This window comes from Acanthopagrus latus, chromosome 15 (genome assembly GCF_904848185.1).
Source record: "Acanthopagrus latus isolate v.2019 chromosome 15, fAcaLat1.1, whole genome shotgun sequence".
NCBI lineage: Eukaryota > Metazoa > Chordata > Actinopteri > Spariformes > Sparidae > Acanthopagrus > Acanthopagrus latus.
The window spans coordinates 8,808,546-8,830,447 of NC_051053.1; the positions used below are offsets into that span (position 1 = coordinate 8,808,546).

The 21,902-nt window shown below is 43.1% G+C and overlaps 1 protein-coding gene across 2 annotated transcripts in view; it reads right to left on the reverse strand.

Annotated features, from left to right (window-relative positions):
- eys (eyes shut homolog) overlaps window positions 1-21,902 on the reverse strand; it is a 295,658-nt gene that overhangs the window by 169,125 nt on the left and 104,631 nt on the right. For both annotated transcript variants that reach the window (XM_037124906.1, XM_037124907.1), the window contains exon 4: window positions 17,467-17,607. The gene's annotated coding sequence lies outside the window, so the exon portion shown is untranslated. The remainder of the gene's footprint in view (window positions 1-17,466; window positions 17,608-21,902) is intronic.

The window sequence follows — 21,902 nt, forward strand, 5'->3', positions numbered from 1 at the left end:
ATATGCAGTGCTGCTGACCACCAAGTGTGTCACAGCAGCCTCGGCCTCCCTGAGGTTCCTACAGAGAGTGACAATGTCAGATAAAATATTCTCTCTCCCCTGCCGGTGCCTCGGTGTCTAGCAGTGAGATGAGTTAGAGCAGACAGCATTGTCTTTTTCCCTCAGGCCCTTTTCATACGTGTGCACGAGATAAAACAACAAAGTAGAGAAGCCTCCCCGCCAGAGAGAAACTCAGCTCCTTGATCAGCTTGCCAGGGCTGATATGAATAACTGCATGGCGATAAGTAATAAAACACTGAATATGGAACACCAATATCAACAGAAGGGGGAGTGATAGAGTGAAGGAGATTGGAAGTATTGTCACGGGGGCCGTGCCTGCGCCCGGAAGATCTCGTATGACATGACACGAGGTTGACTATTGTGTTTCGCTGAACAAATTAGAAAAACTGTCACCTGATTTCTGAGGGAGAAAAATGTAATTCACATAAAGGGGACAGAACATAATTGGTTTGTGTGCTTAGTTTTAGCAGGATAGTACAACATTAGCAGCAGCAGAAAAAGACATTGCACCAGTAGTTTATCTATTTTAATGCAGTGCTTAACAATGACTCTAATTACTACGTCTAATGTCTATTGGGATGGCAAACCTGTACCGAGAGCTGTCCATTCTGCGTGTCAAACATTTCTCGCTTTTATGGTTTCAACCTTAACTTTTTGTTCACCGTCAGCACTCTCTGCAGCATGACAGCTGTTTGCAGTGGAAAAGTTCCAAAAGCCCAGTGTACCTCCCGACCCCAAGAGGAAACAGGAGGGGCAACTGACGAATCGCTACGATCAGCTTGGCGCGGGTGACGTGAACAACAAACACCACCAAAGGCCGGTGTGAAAGTTTTCAGTATCCTTGACAGCCTGTTTACTATTACTGCAGGGGTCGATCTTCAAATGACACAACTGTACGTGAACAATGTGTAAGACTGAGCGCATCAAAACGAGCTGATCGACCTGTTACATTTCTATACTCTTACACCACTTCATTTCTGAGAAAATGGAATGCAAAAATGCTGGTAACTCTATTCAAAGATTATAATTATGACATTACTACAGTATTACATTGGAAGGCAATTTGTCATTCCTATATAATTACATAAGTAGGCCTACTCAGTAGCCATTACTTCATTATAAGAGTACTCAGACATCATTACTATATTATTAACGAGTACTCAGGTGTCCACATTATTAATAAGTACTTGGGTGTCATTACTACATTATTAATGAGTAGTCTGCAGTCATTTTTACACTATCTGGACACTCAGTAGTCATTACTACAATATTAATGAGTACTTGAAAGCCATTATTACATTAATGATAACTCAAAAGTAATTACTTCAATATCAAGTAGCATTCTGTAGTCATTACTACGATATTATGCAAGTTCTCAGTAGTACTCACTTCATAATCACATTAGTTCTCAAGAGGCAATATAGCCATATTAACTGAGTACTCTGCAGTCATTACTACATTATAGCATGCGTTCTGAGTCATTACTGTATTAATATCAGTACTCAAATTGGCCCTTCATTTTGATCTCAGCTACACACCTGTTGAACTTCTTGGCAGCCTGCACAGTCATGACATTATAATGCTGACCGAAGTCTGTCAACAGGCAAACACAGAACACCTGTCACAGTACACAGAACTGCCTTTGCAGTAGTTCCCTCTACCTCTACCACATGTCCACATGATGACACACAGAGAGACTCACCAAGTGAAAACTCTATCAGCCAACACCATCGTGGCTGGTGAAAAAGCCAACCTCATTAATACGGCCTCACAGCCTTCAGGAACACACGGATGAAAAGTAATTTATATCCAACCCCGTTTTGAAAACACACCAGTGACTCCTGCAATATTAGGTTAACGCATACAGGTTATGTGAGGTGCCACATTTCTCTGCTGCTTTCAAGTGCGAGTCTGTTGCCTAGCAAAAAGCATCTAGCAGCTCTGTCCACTGCAGTCAGGAAGAAATTACAGATCGGGGGGAGAAGGCAGCTCCGAGCCCAGCAATAACGAGACAGCAGAGTTATTTTGCAATGCAATGTGTCTATTGTAACACGAATTAAATTACAACTTAAAAAGCTTAATCACACCCGCACCAGTGAGGCTTATTAGGAAAATGGATTAACAGGTAGCATGCTGGCAGGTGGGAATCTCTGCGAGGGCTACAGTTGGATTACAAAATGATTATCGATGCATCTGGATGCTGCATAAAAAGAAAAGAAGAGGGAATAAAGTAATTCAACGTCTGTTACTGTATGTTACAGCATCCCACTGGCTCTACCATTATAGGTAGTACTGTAGTAGCACAAGTTCTGACTTACATCGGTTGCCAGCACCAGTCACACAATTTTGAGGTCATGCAAGGTCGTGACTGGTCCCACAGATGGTTATTGGACTCTCGTAGCAGCCGCCACAAGTCAATAACACGCTGCATAGCAACACACATGATAACACAATGCACCTATTTTCACCTCGTGTACCAAACCGTAACGAGACCTTGGTCGCCACGGCAGTGTTCCTGTCTCGCCGTGATCTGTAATCCAAAGTTGGAGCAGAGAGGACAGCTGGGATAGAAAGGCAGTCTTATATCACCACGCGCTTGACAGCAAACTGGCAACGCCAACGAGCAGCATGAGCAATAGATCGATGCCGAAGGAAATACTGTGTCCTGGGGAAAAGAGAGCAAGTTCTGCCATTTTTGTCCAATTTCCACAGGTGAGCAGCAGGGAGGCGAAGAGCATGCAACACTCAGTGATTTACATTTTAGTCAGTACATTTGAATGCAATGCTGATTTTTTTGTTTTGTTTTTTTTGTTTTGTTTTTTTACCCTAAGCTCTAATAAACTGCTGTTTATTTGCTTTAGTGAAATCTAAAGTGAGAGATCAAGAGGCGGTTTCAATCCTACACAGTTTGCATGATGAATATAATTTAAACCCTTAATCACAGTCATCCTTCTTAATTATGCAGCGGTTCAAATTCATTCAATCTGAATTACGTTCAATACTAATTCATACTATTACAGCTATCTACACCTCTTGGTCTCCACTTAAATAAACAGACCAAAAGGTTTTCTGTGGATATCAAGGCGCCTCCGAGGTATTGATCAGTCGGGATTAAACTGCGGGCCGACCACAAGTGGTCCAAGTAATAAGGGCCACGGGTTCAGAAACAAGGTCATGTATGTGGGGGTCAACTAATTGTCTCCCGCAGCCTCCCGGTTTTCATTACAGCTCGGTTCAAGCCGCATTTTAGGATGCCAACCACGCAGGTGTGCAGAGGGCGACGGATCAAGGGAGCCGGTGCAAATCCTCGCTTGACTGATGACCGGGAGAGACACAGCGAGGACACAACTAATTATCACATCGCACTGGCGGGGCCGTAAGTCACACACACGTTGACCGTCATACGACAAAGCACAGATTACAACTGCTGAAACGCTTACTCCATTAACTGATTAGGTTATAGACAGGAAAGTAATCTGTTACATTGTGAGAAAGAAAAATAAGGTTTTATAGCAAAAAAAAAAAAAAAAAAAAAAGGTTTTGTGTCTGACAGTCTTTTTTCCATAGTAAACTAAATTGCTTTCCATTATCAAACATGCGATTCAAGTACAGTATGTCATATGCAAGTGTTAAGGTAACCCAGTGGGATTGTGGACCACGATTTAGAAGCCTCCAGTTTGGCATTCCAGCTGTCCACATCTCGGTTTACCCGGTTTACTTTCATTTCTATTTCACCGCATATGGGATCATCATTGACTGAATAAACATCATGCTGTAATGATGAGGAATTGAAACGCTCAGCTGAGGCCATCAACTCATTAGGAAACTGTTTACAGAGGTAGAAATTCGAGTTAAAAGTAGGGTCATTTTCTCATAAGCTTCCATGCAATCGGACTTCTTTTTGAAACCAGTGGATTGAATGCAGATTGAAAAGGCACACCAGCACTCCCTTAACCTTTCAGAGCCAGAAGAATCTTCAATATTTTTTACAGTCGATGGACATGTGTCAATTTTGGTCCTGGGAAGTCGTGAAGGTTTAAACTATTTTATGCAGTACAGAATTAATCGATTAATCTTCAGAATGATTGGCAGCTTAAACAATAATTAGAATAATCATTTGTTGCAGCCAGGTAGGCTATATTTCATGAATAATGAAAACTAGATGGGCCATTCCACGTGACGAGGCTCACAGAAAAAAACAGTTTCTGGCCATAAACTAGGCCAACTTGCCATCTAATGAGAAAAAAAAATCACCCCCCCCCAGTTTTCTGCACAAGTAGCAAACTTTGGCTCATTAAGCCGTCAGCGAGATGCACAGACGGTGATGAAGATGCCGGCTAGTGAGTGAGGCACAACTGCTAGTTACAGTGTAATGACACTCACGCAGGAATGAGGACGCACAGGTGTAAGTTGAAGCAAACATTGTTGAGATAAACGGCGCGGGCCTCCTTGTCGTATGGTAATTTCTCATTATGATTTCCTTGATTCAGAACTTCTCAGGCCCTGACAGCTGCCTGACTGAACGCTGCTGGTGTTCGCTGTTGTGCTGCATTGTGAGCGCACTGTGCTTTTGTTTGCCTGCCCGGGGATAGGGGGGTTGACTCACTGAGGGACCATATTTGTATTGCATGTCAAGTAAAGTGGAATAAAAATATCAATTGAAAGTTGTAAGCCTCGTACACTGATGAAATCTGCTGCTTTCCTGCCATTACATATTCCTTAGGCACATCAACAAACAAAGGAGCCCTGTACAAATCGCTTCACCTCAGTGAAGCCGCTGAAATGATTAAATCAGAAGGCAAATCATCACTCCGTGCGCTTTTACCGTGGTCTTTTTTTAATCTCACCAATATTTGGCAGAGCAGGAGTATCATTTGTCACCAGCGTGCCAATTCAATCTAAAAGCCTTTCTGTCTGAAAAATAAAAACAAAATCCTTTGGAAAGTTATTTCACCTGAAAAAACTCTCACTGCAAAGCAAGCACGCAGGCTTTCAATCAACTGGCGGGGAACTCATTTCTCTGTCCATTCACTGTTTAACAGTCTGTTTCTGACAACGCTGTGGTGATGGATTTGGTCGCTGATGTCCCACTTCAGAGTGGGTTTGCGCCGAAGGAGGTCAACTGCCATCGTCGCTGCTCGTGTTGGACTGCAGATGCGTTTCTAAAACACATTTACAAATCAGTACCGGGACTTGTGATGAAGGACCAGAAAACATAATCATCACTGGACCATGTGAAACGTAATAACTCTCATATCTTGCGGGCTAAGCGTCAGAACTGTAAAAGAAAAAAAAAAAAATCTTCCTTTTGCGACGCTCCATCACCAGCAGGACACCGCTGAAACAGCGCTGAGCCGCTGATGTCACCGCGGAGCCACTGGAGGACTGATTAGCTGAGCACCAGCAGGCAAGCTGGCCGCAGATGCTGCCGGACTGATCACTCGTGCTCCCCGAGTGGCTATCTGGATCGCCGCTAATCAGTTATAACACTGATGAGCATCCGGGGCCTCGGAAAAGAAAAAAAAAAAAAAAAAAAAAAATACCCTGGAAAAAACAAGCCCCCACATCAATTTCCTTACTCTAAACGCAGTAATTGATGCCAATGGAAAAACCAATCTCGGCTCAGATTTCGTTTTGCGAACCGCTAACATTAATTTGCCAGGTGACGGAGAAGAGGAAAGTTAAACCATTTTCGAATCATATCTCAGAATGGAAAGGTACAGTTTGCGTTCACCTGCGCCAGTAAAGCTTCCTTTCCAGCTCCTTCTTCATTCTCTATAACCTCGAGGAACACTTTAAAGAGCTGCAGCCGTAACACCTCAAAGAAGGTATAACCACGGTTTAAGTAAGGCCAGAGCCAGCAGCCGCACTGTTCCGCCAGCATGACACCTCTATGAATTGCTAATTTTTGTTAGAGGCAATGCCTTCATCAGTCACCAACCCCCCTCCATAGTATGGTCCTGTTTATTCGCCACTCCAGAGGAGAACCTCAATAAGGCACAGTTGTGCGTCTTTTTGTTTTGTTTGTGCCACTTGTGCCCTGCATGGGGAGATTGCTGTATCTACTCCTTCAGCCCTAAAGAGCCCTGCGTACAGGAAAGCGCTGCAGCTCTATAGGCAGCGCGGTCACAAAAACCATTATCCAGAGGCAGGTCAGTGAGTATTACATCTGCAGAACGGGAAATTGCTTTATGATTTTTTTTTTCTCAATTTAGCGCACAGGTCAATGTGATAATTAAAAAGTTTTGTTTAATGATTTTGTCAACAGGTGTAAGTGTCGCAGGAGTAGTAATAGTTCAGCTCTCTTCAATCAGGCACAACACAACTCGAGACCGCCACCCCCCCGCCCCCCCTCGTCTCCAAGAAAGCTCTAGTGCACTTACTGGAAAAAATAATCAGCCCCTCTTTTGTAAAGCTCTTTTTATTTTTTTCCTTTGGCTCTGATGCGAAACAGAAGCCGAAAACAAACAGAGCGACACAAAAGCAAAACCAACACGAGGCTCACACCCGCTGTATACGATATTTTGTATATGTGTAAAAAAGTGTCTCTAGAGCCGTTCATGAAAACGCAACAATATGTTATTAAGGTTCACATCTGGACGTGTTTCACAGCTTCTTATGGTTTAAAAAAAGTGAATTAAAGATGGTTGTATGGTCCAAGGGAATAACATATAAGGCAATCCAGCATGTAAGGGTACAATATGTCACAGTAAATGGTTTAATAAAAATAAAATAGGTATAGTATTCTCTTGTCCTTTGCAAAAAAGGTTAAACGTATGTTTTATATCGTATGGCGGAGGTTTGGCCATCGACCAAGAAACAAGTGATTCACTTTTAATGCAGATCTGGTTTGCACATGTTGATCCATTCTTTTTTTTTTTAAATTTTTAAATTTTTTTTTTTTTTTGGTGTTAAACATTGCGGCTCTTTACATTTGTAAATTATTTTCATAACTGCTGCACCGTCTTGCCGGAGATATTTGCTCTGCCGTGTGCTTCCTTGTTTCACCTTCTGGTTTTCATCCGCAGAATATAAATCCTCCGAATTATATGAACGCTCTCTGCTGTGGAAATGCAGAAGACAAATAGGTCATGTCTCCCTGGTCCCACTGTTGAGCCCTATTAGCATCATGGATCGTGTAATATGAATATACAGCGTATGATTTTGATCACCTTTGGCAGGACCGGATGAGGCAGCCTCATTCACTCAGGCCCCTTACATGCGCCTCGTCACCTGTCTGCAGAGTGATCCAGTAGCAGTGTTTGCATGCAACAATTTACATTGTAAATTGTACATTGTAATTCATTACATAATGAATGTTTCTGTGATCTGTCCCTTTCTGAGCAAAAAGCTATGTAAATAAACTGGCAATGGAGGATTCCTGTTTGCTTCAATGATCATTAGAGACTGCACAGTGTAATTGCCATTGAAACCCTTCATGTATAGAGGGGGCCCCTGTAGGACTCGCCGGCACAGTGCTATTTTTCTGGCAAAAAAAATAAGGTCGCATTATGGCACAAAGGAATAGAGTGAGCCGTTGTGCAACCTAAATAGGAAGTTCTCTGTAGTCACCATCTGCAGATAACCGTGGAACAACTGCAGGGGAGTGATAGAAACCGAGGTAAAACAAGAGCGCGCGGGTGGGAATTCACTCGACGGAGAGCGATCCAGTGACGTGCTCCCCTTCATCACTGGGACTCGAGATGGTTCAAAACCAACAGTAGAGCAGCGGGTAACAAAACATTCCTTCTTATTAATACAACTGGGTGTTCAACCCTTTTCATAGCACTGAGATCAAATCTTACTAAAGCTTTCTTCCCAGAGGCACTGGCAACAGTTACACGACAGAGAAACACCGGGAGCTCCTCTCTCCCACAGAGATCACCGCTCCTGAAACGCCTCGTCAGTAGTCCCGCCTCTAATTGTGTCACTACTTCTTGCCTATATCCACAGTAAGACTTGAAGCCGAGTGGAAGCTGGAAACACATCCCAGCCGACGGGAGACACGGTGAGCGGTGCTGACTCAGGTGTGTGTGAGCTGCTGACCAATCAGAGCAGACTGGGTGTTTGGGAGGAGGGCCCTAAAAACACAGGAAGGGGGGAATACAGCACGGCAGCATCAGACAGTGTGTACCCAAAATAAGATTATGAACCTGAGAATGAGCAAAACAGGTCTCCTTTAAAGTCCAGTTCATCATCATAGTGTTGATAATTATAAAGGGGTTTGCATCCATCATCCATCAGTTATCTTCTTTAAGAAGAAAGCCTCAACTGTTTTGTCTCGTCTCTTTCTTCTTCTTCAGGCAGCATATGGCCCACAAGGAGCCGGATGCGTCTTGACAGGCTCCATCCAAATGGGGGACAGTAAGCACTCCAATTTTCAGTGCCGTTTTTAAAAAAAAATGTATGGCCTCTTGACATTCAAGACCTGATTGAGCTCGATATTTCCATCCGGGATGCTACATATTTATGTTTTATCTTGCTATATCTTTGATATATCTCTATATCTTGTTATCTTGTTATATCTTGCCCAAGGACACTTTGACATGCAGACCATGTCAAAGTGGGCCGCCGCTGGATTTGGAGATGATCAAAAAAACACTCAAATATCATGAGTTATATTACTTTGATGTAGAATATAGGTTTTTTCTTTGTTCAGCACTGAGGTCCTGGTGGTGCACCTGTGTCAGCACACACCAGCAGCAGCAGCCTCTCCTGTATGATCTGAGCGGTGTGAGCAGGTGAGTCTGTCCCACAGTCTGAGAGGGTCCACCTGCTCTCTGGGGCCCGTGTCAGCTGACCGAGACCCGGTCCGGTCCGCTGCTTCTTCACAAAAAAATAATTGATTAAAAGCTTGAAGCAGGCCCTGCAAGCCAGTGAGGGTGTGCGCGCTAGGCAACGGCTTAGCGTTCAAGTCTCTCTGCCCCCACTTCCCCAGACGCGAGGCCCGGGATTTACCTCGGCCGGGTAATCTGGGCTATAGGAGGGCGCACACATGGGACCATCTGCCGCCGTGTGGACTCGCCACGTCCCCGCTGACTGTTAACCGCGCTGCTGTAAAAGGTCGACATCGGTAAGATGCATGCTCACCGTCAGGTCGAGGAGGTGGTCCGCCCCGGCGTGCTCACTCGTGACATCATTGCTTTGGAGAGTCGTGTTTCCTCGCTCCGAGCGGAGACGCGTCACCCTCTCCGGAGAGCACGGCGGCCTGAGACGTGTCGCCGAGGAAGTGCGATCGCACGCCGAGGGCTCGAAGGCGTGCCCGCCTGCACGGGAGATGGCCCTCCGGGGCAGGGCAGGGCGGGGTGTACAGCGCGCCTGATTGATTATTTAATTAGGCTTAACTAAATATTCATTAGCCAAGCCGAGTCATTATCTTGTGTAAACAACTGGAGCCCTCCGAGTGAGTGAAAATGATTTTATGTGGTACCTGTGGGGCTGGAAACGAAATTAAAAACAACACTGACTGGATTGTCTAATAAATATAATTGGACTATGGCAGATCTGGATTAGAAATCACATTTAATATATATATATATATATATATATATATATATATATATATATATATATATATAGCAAAACAATCTAAGACCCAAAAACTATTAAACCCATTCATTCAGTGAATTGATGGCTATTTCATGCATTACCTAGCAAATAAATACACGTCGCTGTAATACCTCGCCACGCATGGGCCCCCTCGACCGCCGGGGCCCATAATTAGAGGAAGGTTCACCAATACAGCCGTTTGGAAGCTGCAGTAGTGGAGGGCGCCGGTCGTTAAACATCGCAATGGATTCAGTGAATCAAGGAATTGTTTTAGCTTTCTCTTCATAATGGGCAGAGGGCAGGATCTGTGCAGCGTTTGCATGCTCTCCCCAGGCCAAAGTCATGAAGAAAATGTGGTTAATCGGTCACTCTCAATTGTCCATGTTGTGTGACTGTGAGTGTGAATGGTTGTTTGTTCCTATATGTCAGCCCTGTGATTAACTGATCTGAACTGTACCCCGCCGTCGCCCAGTATCAGCTGGGATCGGCTACAGCCCCCACCCCCATCCCCAGCCCGTGACCCTGAAAAGGATAAGCAGTTCCAGATGACGGATGGATGTTTTATGATATGAAGTTCGTTGGCAATACCAGCTCAAGTTAACCATCCTTCTATGTGGTGGTTCAGCGCTCCAGTCGGCTTGCTGGTTGTGAAAGAATACCCAAGAAGTGAACTTGGAGAAAAAGTTAAGGGTTCATCTCAGAGGGTCGGAGGGGTCGGCAGACAGGTTGGATCCTTCAAGGAATATTTGTTGCTTCTGCACAGGCTGAGCTTTGATTTGAAAAGTGAGCTATGTCAGCAGCACAGCCGCGCTGCTTCCTCTACACTGTGTTTGAAAATGAAGTTGTAGCCGTGTGGACGCGTCCCTTTCATCTGTGGCTTTACCCGCTCTGCCCTCTATATCGAATGTCATGGCGAACACAGTCGTTTCATGTGAATTCACACCCCTGACAAAAAGTTTGGGGGAAAGAGGACATGTTTTAGCTTTTTATTTTTCTGAGAAAAGTGGCAGTAGTGTAGAAGCTAGTGTAAAAATTAAGATATATGATCCATCCATCCATCCATAAAGTTGGAGAATACAAGCTACAAATTGTTTTAGTTTTTTAAATATTGTTGAATTGAATCATTATTTTATTTTTTTATGGTAAAGGCCCCCCCCCCCCCCCCCCCCGTGACCTCAGCTCTTATTGTGCCCCTCAAGGATTCTGGCCTACATGAGGCTCCCGCATACTCTCGCCTCTAAAGCGCACCGATCAATAACACATAATATCTAATTAACTGAAATCTGCACATACACCGGAGTGTCAAAATCAATCGTCTGTCTCCTGAGAGGTTATGTGCCAGATCTTTCTTGAGTAAGCCGAGAGAAACTTCCTGGATTTGTCATCACGGTTATGTTGCAGACTGTTTTTAGTCTGAGGCGAAGAAAGGGGGGGATATAAGATGGTTCTTAGTGAGCTTTAGAGTCGTAGGCTGATCTTGTTTCTACCAGACAGAACCGGGCTGATTCCCCTTGTTTCTTGTCTAGGCTGAGCTATCCGACCGTTGGCTGCTTCAAATCCACATTTAGGCTAATCTCGAGCAAGAACTCTGATTAAAGTGTTTCCCCAGATGTAGACCCATTCCTTTAGAGTCTCTCTCCATTAAAAACATGTTTTTTTTTCAGCTTTAGCTGTGTACAGTGATGTAATTTGAAGCTTCCATTGCACACATATGCGACACGGCCATTTTTAAGGATTTCAATGGGATAATTATACGTCTGCAAAAAATCATGTCAGACACACATTAGATAATTTTTTATGTATCTTTTATGGCTTATTGCATGTTTGGAGGGGATGTTTAAATGTTGCTTTCTGACCCAAACTGCATTAATTTAGATATCATTTCACACTTCACTTCTTATTTCATCCCCCAGCCCCCTCCCTCTGCACACGCACACACACACACACACACACACACACACACACACACACACACACAGGCAGCCACTGACTGATTCCATAGCGGTATTGTATTTATATCACACTTAATGTTTATTTGCTCGGGGAGTGTTGTGACAGCCCGCGTACGATGTTTGTTGCGGTGACCTACATCCCCGTTCACCGTCAAGCCACAGCCACACTGGGGAGCTGCACCGCAATCAGTCTTGGCGGTTGCCGGGCCGCTCGACGGCATAAGCAAGAGGGTTAAGTGCCTTGCTCCAGGGCGATTCGGTGGTAGCTGCAGAGGGAGAGGAGAGCGCGGGCCATTTACTTTCCGGGGGGCCAGATTCCTCCAGCTGGCCGAGGATCCTTGGCTGGAGAGCGTTCATTGGTAAGCCTGCTACTGGACCGCTACCAGTGTCCGTCCAGGGAGCGTACCAGGGTCCTTAAGAATATCAGCTCCTTTTTTTTTTCAGAGAGGGATGATTCACAGCGGCATCAGGGTTTGGATTCGCGGTTCTCACACGTGCAGGAGAAACAATCCGGGTTCCAAAATTGTATTTGAACTAGTTCCTCACGTGGTTTATTGAAACGAGGCACACATTTTTCACAGACGCATGTCCAGAGCTCTGACACGATTCCTTGACCCACTTTTCAAAGTCCCGCCAGTTGAGAGACACAGAGCGAGACGACAGATGTCTTCGCAAAGGTCACTGGCTTCTGTTACACCTCACTCCCTTTGATTTTTTTATTTTTTTGGTTCACAGTGGGATTCATCCACGAGTGTCATTTCTCACAAGTGCCCTCCTCGTGCTCAACACTCTTTCTGACCTCCACGAAGCACTACAAATAACAATAGTCTTGCCGGTAGTCGGTTTCCAGTAATTTCAGGATCAATTTTAAGATGGCTGTTCTTATCAAAATACATCAGCGTGAAGCACCCGCCTGACCTTAAGACTTGACATATTCTATCTCCTATGCTTATCCCGGTGAAAGACATTTAAGCTCTGAAATTCGGTTTGCTTCCCTGCTGCGACTAGATTAACGAGCTGCCCTTTTGCTTGTAGCGTCGGCCATATTTCCTGCAGCTTTAGGTATCTTCATTAGATGTAGAAATATTGACCTTCAGTGCTTTTTATGAGAATGTACAACACAGGAAAAGCAAAGCATTTATCTATATAGCTCTGCAAACTATTCTCATCATTCCAGATCTTCTCTTGGCGCACTGCGAGCAGGTCCGGGCTGCCGATTTTTGTATCGCGCCGCTCTTGATGTCGGATCGTCCCTTTCGTGTCGGATTCCTACGTCGACATTTGGCCCGTTTCCAGCAATTACAATAATTAACAACCGGCGAAGTCAATCTCTGTCTTTTAAAATCTCATTATCATCAACCAGGACATAAAAAAAAAAATACAATCAGAGGACTTTATTGTAGTGCAATAAAATTAATGATTTAGATTATACAAGTGGCATTAAAATCAGAACTGAAATGGAGATCAGCTATCTGGTCCAAACTACAATGTGTTAATTATTTCAGCATACAAGGAAATCTGTATGGCTTCATCATATTTTATCGACTGCAAATGTTTGCATGTCAGGTGCACATAGGGCCAGAAAACTCCACACACAGCCACTGAATTTAAGGTGCATTGTGCAAGAACCGGCCACTGGTCAAGCTGAAACAAACGGGGGGCAGCATATCGTCAAGGTTACCTGTTACCTGCTGCTAACTGTAGCCGCCATTAGCCGTGCAGCTATGCAGTGGCGATGTGTGACTCTGCCCCGGACTGGGAGCCTCAAGGCATCAGGGGATGGTCGGCGTTGTTTTTGCGATCACCTCCTGAGTTGTGATGTGGCTTATGGGCTAGCTCGTTAGCATGCAAACTCCAACAGGGCATCCCTGCAACACGACACATCTGCCTTCGGGACAACGTCAAAACTGTTACCTCTTCACACTCTGCTGGTAATTTTAGTCAAATTTTCTACCCTTCGAATCGTCTAAAAGCGTTGGTCACAATTAAGTTCAACGTGAGTCGACGGTAATTGATGAGCAGAAATTTCTGGTACTTTTTAAGCACCTTGCTGTAGGTTAGAGAGTCTGTGGGCACGAGGCTCTCTTTTACCACAGGATGTGCTGACTCAACAACTTGTTAATCATGCCCACAGTTATGCACACACAGTCAGCTGCATGGAGCCCGCCGAGAAATCCTCAGATCCCTCTTGAATATAGATATAATTAGACTGTTGCACAAGATCTCGCTGGCTGAAATATGAACTCAGGCGAACGCTGTGTATGTGCACTAGACAAAATGTTGTGAGTGATGCTGCAGGATGCAGTCCAAACAATATCTCCCCCGGGGTGCATGAAGAGTTAAGGTTTTTTGGCTCACACGTTTGTACCTATGGCTTGTTTGCAATATGCAAAAAGTGTCTACAAATATAAAACTTGCTTTCTTTTTACTTGTTAACGTGTTTTACATAATCTTTTTTTCGGCAATATTGTCAGTTATTGGCTTTAATAAGGAGCACAAATGTTAAAATGTAGCCCCCCACGAAGCAACATTTTAAGAACTCAACTCAAATACGAGAAGAGGCATCAGAGGTGACAGACAGACATTACTGAAATGTCGCAGAGAAAAACATTCATAAATTAACATTGATTCAGAGGCCAAATGCCCTGCCGTAATTTGCTGCAAACCTAAACATTTAAGGTGATAAAAATTAAAATGCTATACCTCGTACATTTCTGTGAGTTAGGGATTAGTCAACATTTACATGTGGCAGCGCTTCCTCTGCCCCTGAGTTATGTGACCTTTCCCCACGTTCCTAATTGCATACAGCCGAGCTCTGGGGTAAATGCCGGCACACTGTATGTAGCGTATGCTCACTTAACACAAATGCAATATATTATCCTGCCGTTTCCAAAATTGACCCACAAAGAACGCGGCACACCACGTTCCCATCAGGTTTGGAGGAAGAAAACGTGTACAAAATGAGTAATTGTCGCAGACGGAGGGAGAGGGTATCTGTGTGTGCACAGTTGAGGAAATCCACGCAAGATAATCAGAAATACTCACGGGCGACGCGTGCACCATATACTGCAGAATTGCATATAATACTGCAATTAATAATTAATTTGATATCAAATAAGACAAAAAAAAAACCAGCCCAGTCACCAGGATATAATGTCATCAGTTCTGCAAACCACTGATATGTCCAAGCATGTCATAGGCTGTGTACCATATTGACATTCGTACAAAATGTGGCATTTCACAGGGGAGGTCGTGGGGAGGGTTGTGGAGGTGACAGGTGAAGAAGCTGCCAAACGGGCGGCCGTGAGTCGAGCCTGCATTTCGACATTCGTTCAAAATTTTTAAGGAGAATACAGGACAATATCCAGCCAGAACCAACTGTTTTTAATGAGAACATGGGACTTCTGACACAGCCATGTTTGTGGCAACCATAACTGGGTGTTTTTCCTCGGGAAGGCGGGCCCTCTCAAGCTGTGATTGTAGTGACAAAACTGAGCGTTTTTAAGAAAACCTTGGGACATTTCCAGAAGTGTTTGTGTTATTATTTTGAGCCAAACCATAATGATTTCCTAACACATAACCAATTCTTTTGTGTGCCTAAACCTTGGCAGAGCATTAGCACAGCAGCATGAGAAGAACCCAAAACAAATGTGTAGTTGCAACACAACGGAGGGTGAAGAATTCACTTATCTGTGGTTTTGCAGATAACAATTATTCTGGCAACTGGGTTGAAACAGCAACAAACAAATGACAGCAATCTGGCAATTCCGCATGGAAACTGCATTGAAATGTCAGCGTACTGTAATGTTACCCTTTTTCGAATTCCCATATTTGACAGTAATCAATCATAGTTGTGTTGGATAACATGAATTGTGATTGCAGATTGTGCTTTGCTGTTTGATCGATTGCTCTGGACCGAGTTGATAGAGTGGAGAGGGCACTTGAAACAAGGACGCCGCCATCTCTCTCTCTCCCTCACCTCTGGGATTTAAATATTAAACATAAAGGATGGCAGATTATTATCCCTGTCACCTTGCCTTAAGCAATGATATTCTGCTTTAACAGTGCCATCAAGTCCCTGCTGTGTCACATATTAGTGTGATTTCAGGTTCTCTTAAAAAGAAAAAAAAAAGAAAGGCTGTTTATGAGGCGGGTGGGTTAAAAATCTCCATAGAGAGAGGTTTGGTCAGGCTCGTAATCAGTGGTCACAGTCGGTAATAGTGTGTTTAAACTTAAAAACCTCAGTGAATGAGGTTGATCTGGTAAACATGCAACATGGAGTATAAATCTATTGTTCACACAGATTACAAGAAAGTCTTTGTGCCCGTTCATTGAAATTCATTCAGATGTTTAAAGGTAAAAGGGCTCTTGAAACCCTCGCTTCCATAATGTCCGATTGCATCTAGATAATGATCCCTTCCCAGCCCAAAGGAAACAACGTGGAAATCTCAGAACCTTGTTTGCAACTTATCTTTCTGCGGCAAAAGCTTTGTGTAACGACGCTCTCTCAGAGTTCACAGCACAAAGTTAAATCGCGGCAACGAAGAAACAAAGCAAGCACACGACGAAAACCCTTTCAGCTCTGATGTTAAACAGTTTTTATTTTTTCCCCCCCTCAGCTCAAACGCTCATTACGTTCAACACAAAGATATGATTCTGTCACCTCGACCTGTCATGTGTGCTTACAACTAAGTCTGAAGTCAGTTTGAAAAAAACAAACTCTTTATGTTTGTGTGACTTTATGTACAAGGTCTCCATCTGTGTCTATAGATACATAACCAAATGCAGCATGATCAATGCATGACGAGGGGCCACTCAAACACAGAGGAATATGTTTCCAGCAGCTCTGCCACGTAGCTGGGAGAAAGTGACAATAAAAAATCAATTGCTCAGAGGTCAATCTACTTAGAGCCAGTAAAAAAAAAAAAAAATTGCTAGTGAGCACTGGGAATAAGGAGCGAATGTCACTCATGGTAATAGTGACTGCGCGGTGGAGGGAAGGTTGGAGCGTTTGCACGGAGCCGAGTTACAAAAGTTCAGTCTGTCCTGAAACCTGCCAGGGAGAGAGGCGTCACGTAGCTGCATTTCATACATTTTTTAAAGGCGGCATCTTTATTTCCCTCCACATTTGTGCATTTCACATTGTGCATTTTTTTTTTGTGGGGGGGGGCGGCATGCCGACGCAGTTCACATCCACCAGAAAGAGCTCAGACTTGTTTTCAACAGCCCGTTTCCATGACAACATTATCAAAATTCTGTTTCTGCCATCGCTCTGCATCACAGCGGAGACCGACATGACATGCCGGGGTTTCGCTCAGTCCACTCGACGTTTGAATTGAATTCATTTCTCTACACTGAGTTGCACAACAGCATTCATGAATTCACAGCTGTTGTACAGAACAGTGAAATGCTTCTTTGGATTTTGTTATTTATTTATTTATTTTTTTATTGTGCGTGCTTGAATTTAACTCTAAAGCAGTTTTAAGGCAGAGGGGCTGAGTTTTTTTAAAAACTAAGAACTCGGGGTTACCGCCAATTCCACAAAAAGACAGGAGAGATGCGGTTAGAGGCTCGACTGCTGTTACCATAAATAGACTAAGACGCGTAATAATCTTAACGGCTTCGGCGAAAAAACTCGTCCTCGCAAACTTTTATTCAGCGAGCTGGCTGATGGATTTCACGCTAGTTTAAGGGAAGCCACAGATCCAGAGGCATCATATTACATGTATCATCAAACTTTGTAGTGTCCTGAGAGAGCTATGTGAAAATCCTCAAAGCTGGCAAAACATAAATCATCAGAGAAAGCACTAGACATATCAGTTACTGAGCCCTGCACTAGCATGAAAGTCTCAGTCCAATGCCGGGGAAAAAAAAAAAAAAATCAGCCAAATAAAAATGTCACTACCTGTCTGCACTGGTGTGCTTTCTGGCTGCATCCTCAAAGCCTCTCCCCGGTTTCATCCGCCCGATCATTTGGATCCAACTCACGCAGAAGATGCCCTATCCCAGTTTCCTCGACACTGCGTCTTATCTCATAAGATCCATCCTGAAGGAAGGGTATACTGCATTATTAAGTAGGAAATAGGATAAAAAATAAAAAAAGAATCAAATATTCGCATCAAAGTGAAGATCCATAAATGGGCAAAGGCCGCGCAGAGACTTGTTCTGAAACGTAGGGCGTGAAAATGGGCCCTTTTCTTCACTCCCACCTCTATTTAACTCCATCTAGATGTACCATTAGCTGCTCACATTACAGTCGGATTACATTTCCACGAGACGTTCCTCCTTTTCAGGGTTTTAATTAGACAAAATCATTAAGAAACACACTCCTTTCTACTGCGTGTTAGCCAATTCCACCTCCTGTTACAATAACTTTTGCAAAACTTTTCTTTCTTTTTTTTTTTTCCCTCAGGCCTGAGCTCGAGCCAAAAACACTTTCCTTTAATGGAATTCAGTGCAACAAAAGAAGCGACGCCAGCCCTCAACCGTAACCCCCAAGCCAGCTCTGGGACTCAATTTACATTGCTACAGTAGCTCTTTGCCGCGTTGCTGTAGGGGCTGTTCGCTCCGCCGTGTGCCCTTGCTTTGCCACGTTTCCTGCCGCGTTGCAAACGTAAGCGCAGAGTTTTCAAATGCCAAAAAAATTACAAAATACGCAGTCATCCATGAAAGCCTTGACGCCGTTATCATGAGATGCAATGTTTGCTATTGGCTGTGCCATCATTGTTTATTCATTTCTATTGAGTGGTATTTTGCAGCGTGTGATGCTCTGAGATCATCATTTATTCAGCTGTATGAAGTTCTGTGGATCTGCACATCGAACGACCTACTGGTTCACAGCCTTTTGAATGGAACTTCTAAATGGAAGAACGCATGCTTGTAGGGTTGTGATACTAGTCAGGGGGCACTGCATTACAGCAGAGGGCAGTTTGGCAGCGATGGAATGAAGCATTACATTTATTCAAGTGATGTCGTCAAGCAGAACTTTTAGGATTCGCCTGTTCTGTACTTGAGTATTTCCATTTTCTGCTACTTTGGACTTCCACTCCACTACATTTCAAAGGCAAAAATTTCTTTTCTTTTTAATCCACCATATTTGAAAACTTGAGTTACAAGTTATTCAGATTTAATAATAGAAAAAATAACGAATACAAATGAATTACGATGTAATATTATAGATTAAGATGAAACTTTATTGTTTAAGAAGCTTCCCAGCAGATAAACAGATAAGAACAGAACAGAAAAGCAGGCGTAGACCTATACAGCCGTTGCTGTAGCTATTGTTTAAAAATGTTTAATAACTTTTGAACCTCTTATCCATGTGCTTCATACAATACAATACTATACCGTACAAAACAGTACAATATGATCTGAACCGGAACGATTATGATTCCAAACAGTACAACATGATACAATGCAATTCGATTCAATTCACAGCATAATACAATATAATAACCCTAACCCTAACCCTAAATAAGGTACAATACAATTTGGTCTGATACGATACAATAGGATACGATACGATAAGCTACAATATGATACAGTTCAATACAACAAGATACAATGCAGTACAATGCAGCATGGTCCTATACAATACAATACAGTTTGATACGATACAATACAACATGATACATTTCAATGTGGGATGATACAATAAAATATACTTTATTGCCCCTATAGAGATTTTTGTCCTGGACTCAAGCTAGTACAGAATAGTGTCTTCCTCTGGACTGACAGGCAATGGATGAAGCCAATCTACTTTTGTCGTTCATATGCAATGGATAATATATTGCTCTGAAAAAAGTCACTTTTCCTTCAGTGATCTCTGCCTTAAAACTTCACATCTATATGGTCCAAAAATGAAATACAATATGATTCCTGTTTTTTTTTTTTTTCACAGAGAAAACACCTTGGGTATTATGACAATAAATGGCTGCAACTTGCTTAAGAAAGATCAGATGTATGTAGACAAAAAAAAAAATCATATGAAAGTCTAAACCATATAAATAAATCCTTTTAAATAATGACAAAAAAAACTTGACTTCCTCAGGCTTTGTCTGTGTTCACACATACCAAATTTTGACTGGCGGTTAAAATCAGCCATTCTCAGACAAAGTGAATGCAAAATTGTGGTTTTAAATGAGCCTGACTGAAACTCAAATGATGCACTTGATGTCGACTGCCTGCTAGGCAGGATAGAGTAGGAAACACAAATATATATACAAGAGAGTCTGGGGCCCAGGGGGTGTTAAACCACCTTCACCAGCCTCAACATTAAAGTGATAAACACATTAATGCATTATTAACTGTAATCCAGTAATAAAATATACATTATTCTGAAACGCTTTTTTGCATCATGAGTACTTTTACTTTAGAGACTCTTATTTTTCACAGAGTTTTTCTACACAGTGGTATATACTTTGAGAACACACATGCTATGATCCCCAAAGTGGTTTCTTTTCAATGGGCCCCAGGTTTTGACAGATCTGGGAAAAACTACATTTTCAGACTATGCACCGAGATATCAAATTAGACAGATTTATTTGTTCCGATTAATTTAAGGGCATCATTTGGAACATTGTCTCCAGAGGCCACCGTGTTGAACGACTGTTCAACTTTTACAGTTTTACATGTTGCGTTTGACCATGTTGTGCTTTTGTGTGGCTGCTACCTTGGCCAGGTCTTTCTGGTAAAGAGATGTAGATGCCAACGACACTTACTGACAAAATAAAGGTGAAATAAAATAAATAAAGAACAAGACCAGCTCCGCAGGTTTGCAAAATCTCACTCAAGGGGACCAAATGAGTCTCCACTGGCATGATGTTGTTATGCCGATTACATCAAGGTGACAGTCAAGTATTAGCTCCTGGGTAAATGGTACAGTTTCACCTGAATGTACCCTGAGTAAAGTTTTCTGTTTCAAGTTTGCGCTTGGAAAAATGGAGAGCTGTGGAGATATTAAACTTTGCGTAATGTGCCACTTTTTTTTTTTTTTTTTTCATAGCAGGGTGGATAAATGTTGGAAATGGCAGTTAATTCTGGCAGTGAGGTGAGTGAAACCTCTGCTTCAAACGCCCCGCAGGTGGCCTTCACATCTTCACAATTCACCCTGAGATCTCCGCAAACCATAACCCAACATATAAAATGAGTCTTATATGCCACTGGATTCCATTTTGATCGAGCTTTCTGCAGCTCAGCGTGGACACTTTTTGCAGATCTGTCAAGAAAAATCACACCTACTCATCAGAACATGACAGTAATGTCTGTATTAGACGTACAAGACTAAATGTACTCCAGCTGAAGTGTTATGTATTATTGAATACCACCACTAAGCAATCATCAGTGACACATTTGCCTTGACCTTCACATCCAATATACCAACTTCAGTTCAGATTCCTCTATGAATATTCATTCATGTCACCCATTAGCAGAGAGTGCAGTCTCTGATAGCCTTGAGTGGATCAACTGGCTTTTTTTTTTCCTATTAAAGGGAAAATAAAAAAGGAATCCAAGCTGTAGCCATTGGATCAGGGCAGAAAAAGGATCAAGCACATCCGCCTTTTGACCTACTTATCAGCAGCTCTGGCCTCCCTCTAACCGAACCCCTACGTCTGCGGTGTGATCCAAAAACCACAACGCCACTACTGTCCATTACCCACAGGTGTCTTCACATCACTCCTGACTTTGCTTGGTCTGGCTCTAATTCCCTTGATATATTATGGGATGGTAATTGGATGGGGAGTAGCCATGACTCAGAGTGGCCGGAGCATGAATCACTTTGGACAGAGCGTATCTCTGTACCCAATGACACCTGAGAGGTCATCGCTCTCAGAGTCCATAAGCAGGGTTTTCTTTTTGATGGGCAACGGCGGCACTAAAATTTTTACTGTGATGCTATTATGACAGCTCCTTTGATTTCCTGCGCTGCGTCCTCATCCCGCTGCCGGCTGCAAGATGAACCGCGAGACAAAAAAATTTGCGCGAAATGACAGAGAGAGGGAGAGACGCGTCAACAATATTTATTAAGTGACGTGATTTGAAATGGCAGTCCCTGGTCCCCTTTATTAAAGAATTCATTGCTGAGCACACAGACAATGATGCTGGTCATCTCGGGGAAATATGCTTATTTGCTTTCTGGCAGAAAGAAGATCGATACCAAGCTTGTGTGTGTGTGAGTGTGTGCGTGTGTGTGTGTGTGTGTGTGTGTGTGTGTGTGTGTGTGTGGTAATGGCCAAATAATAGTCTGGCACATGAGCCCCCACATTGTTTAACCATGACATGTGTTTTTCACACTTCAGTTTTGGTTTGGATATTTATGGCATTCATTACTGATCTTCTGCT